The following is a 7,035-nucleotide window of genomic DNA, read 5'->3' on the forward strand; positions in this document are numbered from 1 at the left end:
TGCCTTCAGAGGAGTTATGCTGGATTTATAGTGGTGTCACTGAAATCAGATCTATTAGATGTCATGATCAGTTCTGAGCTCAGGTCAGAGACTCAAATCCAGGCTTTCTCCTCCTCCATTGCCAACCCCTCCCCCCCACCACTTAGTACTCTTTTTCAAAGGGATGATCTTTGCTTCAGAAAAGGCTCTCTCATTAACTAGCTCATCTGTGTCTATCAGCCTTGCTTCTGAGTTCTCTGCAGAAATAACTGCCCAATCACTTAACCTTTCCTGTCCCAGGGACGTTGTTAAATTGGTGCTGATTAATTTTTGCTTGGTCCTTTATCCTGTTTCCAGGGTCTTTTCTGGGTTCTGTCTTTTCTTATGATGCCTGTTAAATTTCTTCTCTCTCTCGCTCTCTTTCTGTCTTTTCCCTGAGTGTGTCTTGGTATGTCTACACTGCATTTTGGACCAAATAGGAGCAAGCCTCCTAGCCTGGGTCAACAGACTTGGGCTAACATGGCTTGCACTAGCCCTCTGATAATAGCTAAGCAGAAAATGCTTTGACCTTTGCGTTTGGGTGGAAGCTCAGGCTCTGAAGCCAGCCCCATCCCTAGGCTTCAGAGCCTGAGCTCCAGTCTAATCCACAATTTCAAAGCACTGTCTACACTGCTATTTTTAGAGACTAGAAGGTTCGCTCTTGCTCACTCCAAAATGCTGTGTAGACAACCCTCTATGACCAGGAGGTGATTCACCCATATACTTTGCTCCCTCTCTGCTGAACTATTGATTCCATTCCGGAAAGGCATTCTAGTCTTCACCTCCCTGGCAGGTACTCAGTGCTAACTTTACAATGCAGGCATTTTTGTTGACATGATGACATTGCAGTGCTGCACTTAGATGCTCTCCTTTATCACATTAGTTTCACAGTCATTCATTTATGGCTTTCCACTGTATTTTGTGTCCTCCCTGTGACGGTGTACTAACCCCTCACTGGACAGGAGGGAGTTAAGGAGCAACTCTGGGCTTAGGAGGCTCCACCTCTCTGCCCATGCCGAGCATGTCTCGGGTTGGAGACAGGATTTAAAAGGCATCAAGACAGCTCAGTCAGGGCTGGAAAGCCAGGGAGAAGGATGTGCTCTGAGAGCTCCAGGGGAGATGTGGCTTGATCCTGCACCAAACCAAGGAATGGAGAAGCCATGACACTGGAGACTGATACCAGGTCAGGAAGCCCAGAAGGCAGCATTCCCCAGGGACAGATGGCAGCCTGCTAGGATGCAGAGGGAGGTAGGAAGTGAACCAGGGAAGCTGATTTGAGGCTGATGTGAGGCACCGTGGGGTGAGCAAAGCTGAACCAGCCTCCTAGGGCCCTGGGTCAGAACCCAGTAGAGAGAACTGTAGCCATTAGGCAGAACTGCTGCCTGGGAACTGAACCAATCGGGCAGGGTTGCTGACAAAAACTCTACCCGTTACATGGAGCTGCCCTGAAGAGCAGCACTCACTAGGCAAGGTTGCTGACACAGGTGAACTATTGACTGCCACCTTGGGCTCTAACAGCTAAGCAGGAGACACTGCCTCTCGCTCACACTCCAATTTGTAATCACTAGTTCTATATTTTGTAGAGCTCTGCCTTGTTTTCCATATTTCACTGTTATGAGGGATCAGTTAGTGAGAAGTTTTGGCAAAGGAGTGATCTGTCTTGTTTTGATTTCTAATCTCTTCCCCAGTGGATAGTTTATTTTGGTCTGGGTTTAGCTTTTTGAATATTCAGTTTTGAATGAGCTTGTTTGCTCTGTCATGGTGGAGGTCAATGGTGTTGAGATCTGGAAGTTCTTCAGAATCAATCCTATTTTAGCGGCCAACTCCATGTCCATCCCCTGTCACAATATCAATCCTATCACCACATTTCCAACACTCAACAGTGATAGAAATCTTCATTGTCTTGCTGCTTTAGGAATTTCCCCAATCTATTTCCCCAGGTTGTGTAACTACATACACTTTTGCCCTTCACTGAGAATCCCATGTACATAGTACAGCACAGGAAAGGGCACTTACTGTGCCTGTTCTCAGGGACTCATCAAGGTTCCTCTTTTTTTTTTTTTCAGCCTACTACCTCTAGAATCTCTTTGTTTGTTTCCATTTTCTCTCTCCCTCACTTTTCCCCCATGTGTGTCTGTGGCCATGAGACTACACCGAGCCACTTTGCTCGTGATGTGAATACTCAGCAGTCCCTTCTGGAAAGGTGCTTGGCTTCTTCCACTCTGGTATAGTGCTGACCTTATCACTGACCCCACAGTGCTGGCCTTTGTGCTAATAGGATGATATTGTTGTACAGAACTGAGATGTTCTCTTTCCTTTTCTTGAAGCTTTATGTAGTAGCACGTATAGGGAGCCAATTAGTGTTCTGAGTCTCCCTATTCTGACTGGCTTGAGCAGATATTCCCTATATTTGGTGTGGGAATTCCGCTAGTTCTGTTAGTATCTTACGGATAATTGTTTTTATAAAAAAATTAACTCAAACTTTTAATCAGATGTACAATTTGCCAGGTACATTATGTTGTTCCAATTCTCTCACCAAAGAGTTAATTCATGCTACTAGCTTCAGATGATCTTGCTATGGGTAGACAGGTTAGATGTGATTTTTTTTTCCACTTACACTGGTATAATTTACAACTCTATGGATATACATGAGATTACAACTAGTATACAATTTGTGTGATAGAAGAATCAGGTTTATAATGCTTATAATCTAGCATTTTGTGCTAGCTGGATTTTTATAAAATCAGAAAGGCATTTTGGTTGCCCCCTTTGTATATCGCTTGGTAGAAAAAAAGTCTCCCCCAGCTGATGATGGGATGAACTTGCATGATTTGCAAAGTCCAAATATTGGCAATGGGCATGAGATAGTGATATCTAATGCCCTTGGTGAAATGAGAGGGCTTCTCAACTATTTCTAATTTCTAAACTATCCATATATGGGAATGAACAATCTTTTCTCTGCTCTGCAGTGACCCCATGCAATGACCTTGTGATCATGATTAAGGAATTGTGGTTCCAGATTAAACTGACTTCTAAAGATATGTTCGTTTTTCATATTTTCCTCTCATGGGGTCACTACTGTACAGAGTTAAGATTGTTTGGGTGTCTTAAGTATCCATTTCCATACATTAATGGATGTCTAGATTTCTTGTCAGCATATCCATAGCTCTGAATCTTCAGGTTTATTATGCTTGGCTTTGTCATAATTACATCATCACTCTAATGCTTATTCTTAAAACTTGTCTACATGGTGCCACAGTGCTGCTATGGGGGTGAGTGTTGCCGTGCATGTTAAAATGTTGCACTGTAACTGCTCTGCATGAGCCCTGCTGGCATGAACTAAAAGTTACTTAGTTCATGTTAACATAGTCCCATTTCAAACAGGACTGGTGTCATTGGCAAAGTGAAGGGGCCAACAGAAGGACCTAAGAAACAAGAACGGATATATTGGCTGAGGTTGTTGTGCAGAACCTTGAAGGTGATGACTAGAAGTTTAAACTTGACATGACAAACAAGGGGAAAACCAGGAAGGATCTGAAGAGGGGACTGATGTGATCTGTTTGACAGTCAAGGAAGATCATTTTGACAGCCAGATTTTGAGAGGAAGCTGTTGCAATAATCAAGGTGAAAGATTATCAGGGCACTGACAAGTGCTTTAGAATGGATATCAGGATATAAAATAAATGTTGAATTTTTGTTCTGGTGTGGAGAAGGAAGTGGCAAGATTTGATAATCGCCTGGACATGAAGTGGAAGATAGGAGTCTCTTTGGCACTTCCTCAACATTTTAAGCAGGGAGAAGGATTTACTGTGTAGTCCACACCAACACAGAAAGAAGTAGAGAGGATTAAGGGGGACAATGAGAAGTTCAGACTTGTGTGTGTATAGAACCTGAATTGGTAGTAAGCTAACCAGAATGATAAGTCCAAGACAGTCAGATACACAGAACTCAGTGGTTGTGGAGAGTGGCTGAGTGTAGAAAGTTAGACTTGTGAGTTATCCATGTAGAAATGATAGTTGAATCCATGCTCATTGACAAGGTGTTGACAGAGAAGAGGAGGAACTTGCACAGATCCCAGTGAAAATCCAATAGGCAGAAGGTGAGAGAAGAAGTCCTCAAATGACATGCTAAAAGAAAGGTCTGAGAGATAGAAGGAAGACAGTGTTAAAGAGGATGGGGTGATTAGCAATGCTGAATGCTGATGTAAGAACAAGGGATGAGATTGGGGTAGAGGCCAGGAAGAGGTAATTGAATGTTTTGGTGAGAGATATTTCAGTGGAATGGAGATCTGAAATCTCAAATGGAGGGAATCCAGGAGGGAGTTATCAAAGTGCGAGCAGCTGCCGTAAATAGTCTGTTCAAGGAACTTAGAAGTGAAGGGTGGAAGGAGGGATATTTGGACACTAGTTAGAGATGGTGGTGGGGTTAAGGCTTGTTTTCCAGGGGATTCAATCTACAGGACAGTACACTGCAGGAAAGGAGAGAGAAGAGAGGAGGACATGGAGTGTCAGTGAGGGCAGGAGAAAAGTAATTTAGTATTTGGGGTAGAATGGGCTCAAGGGACAGTTGGAGAGGTTGGATTATAGAGACAGAGCAAGACTCCTTTTTTGTCCATAAACATTAGTAAAACTTTTGATAACTATTACAGTTATCATGGTTTAGCCATGCCTGTGTCTCCTTTCTGGTCTCTCTGAGTGTACCCCTTCAGGTCTTAGGCATCTTACCTTTACCTGTCTTGGGGTGAAATCTTTCTCACTCTTAAACTCAGATCTGGGTACAACACCCTGTTGGTACCAACCACTTATTACCAAACAGGCATGACTGGGCTCAGGCCATATAGGAGCATGCCCCTGTGATGATTGCGCCATTGTGTGGCAGTTAGACCCATTCCAATCGCTGGCCTTGGTACTGATGGGAGTGTTCTGTAATTGTCTGCTCCCCCTGATAGCCCAACACATGTCAGAAATCCAATGCATAAACCATGTTTTGGGCACAGATCAACCTACACCATGAAGCACCTCCACGTTTGCCACAAACACCATTCCAAAAATATGAACTTTGCATCCTTCCTCTATAGTTGTCTCTTCTCAGATGTGCTTAAGTTTATGCTCATGTTCCTGACAAAATAAGACAGAGGGTCTCAGCTGCAAGAAATGAGACCACTCCACTGAGAACCATCTGCCTGTTTTGGTGTCTCTGAATTCCTGCAAAGTAATATATTTATATCTTGTTTTCAATTAATGTCCTCTATATCTTATGGAGGCCTCATTTAACTACATTTTCATATTTTCTTATAAGGTGATTACATAAATTATCTTATTGAAGTAGCTCTCTTAATTATTTTTTCTTTCAGAAGATCTAGTTTTCAAAATTCCTCTTTTCCACTGCTGTGAGCAGCTCTTTTTTTAACGTCAGATTTAATTTAAATATACTTCTGCTGTCGCCTGAGTTTAATACATTATTTAAATAGGCTAAGTTAAATATTTTCTGCATAATTGTGAGCAGAAAGATTACTTACCAGTAACTGAGGCTCTGCAATAATATTCACACTTGTGGGGTGCACCATCCTAGTGCTATTGAGCTTCAAGAATCATCTAGAAAACCAGTGCCCAGAGTGGTCACATGAGTACCTTCCTCACAGCCTGAATGTTTGAAGTGGTTATATTTAGAGGCCCATGCAGTCCCCAACCACTTTAGTTGCTTCTGTTAAATCCAGAGGCACTGGGAGAGTAGAACTCTGAGGAACTCTTAGGACAACCAATGGGTACTAGCCAGAAAACTGAAGTACATCAGAAATAAGGGGCCCACACCATCCCGAAAAGAGAAGGAGTTCAATGGAGTTCTTGAGATCAACATTATTGGAAGGGCATGGAATAAAGAGAGCTGGAATTAAGGCCTCTGATCCACTTGCACCCTCCCTGGACCTATGACAATGTTGTTTCTTCCTTCAAGTGATGCCATCAATACTCAGTCATAGGCCAGGTCTACACCAGAAGCATTTTGCTGGTATAACTATACTGGTATACTATGCCAGCAAAGCACTCCTAGTGTAGACACACTTAAACCAGCCCACTTTTGCCAATGTAGCTTATTCTAGCACACTCAAATAAAGGAGAAGAGGAGCCTCAGACAAAGATTTGGTCTCAGTTTTTAGAAATATTTGATTAATTCCTAGTGGATGGAAACAGAGATGTCATTTTCTGTTCCCCCTCCATCCCCCTTCCTTTCCTTTTCTATTCCTTTCCTTTTTTTCCTCTTTCTAGTCTCCCATTTTTTGGTTGCAGCAAAAAAAATCAATAAAATATAAATAAGCAAAACAAAAGGAACCCAAACCACCAAAAAGCTATGTCACCAAAAGCAGTTTTTTCCGGTATAACTGCAGCTATACTAGGTGCTTTGCTAGCTCAGCTCTGTCAGTCAAAGATGACACTGTATCACACACCTGGCAGACAAAACCATTCCAGGAAATGTCTGTGGTGTAGACCTGGTCCTAGAAGACACTCCCTGACTGAGCTCCAATTTTCATTTTTCTTTTTTTTCTTTTTCTTTTTTTGGTATAGCTTCCTTTTCAGGTCGTCACTGTGAAGACTGAGGGTGTTCAATAAATATTTTGTAAGTTTATCTTCCCATGATGAATTTTCCTAAAATAATTATTGGCAACTTATTTTTGCCATTATCAACGTGTCTTCAAGGTTGGGAGTTCATAACATTAAGCTCTGGTTTAGGCACAGGAAACAAATGCAATCCATTTTGATAAGACATGTCTCCAAGAAAACAAGGGTAGTAGATTGTAGTTTGTGCATTGTAGCATCTGCTTTCAAATAATCAAAACACTCCTTTGGGGCTTTGAGTTATCTAAATGCTAAATTAAGGATTCTAATCATATTTCCACTTCCCTTTCAAGTTATTATATTTGTATTTTAATAAGGTTGTTGATATAATCACCCAAGCTGCATTTCTTACTCCTCCCTTCTTTAGGGGATCTTTCTGTTTATGATTGTTTTTCTTCACAACATT

The sequence above is a fragment of the Dermochelys coriacea genome, chromosome 1 (genome assembly GCF_009764565.3).
Source record: "Dermochelys coriacea isolate rDerCor1 chromosome 1, rDerCor1.pri.v4, whole genome shotgun sequence".
NCBI classification, from domain to species: domain Eukaryota; kingdom Metazoa; phylum Chordata; order Testudines; family Dermochelyidae; genus Dermochelys; species Dermochelys coriacea.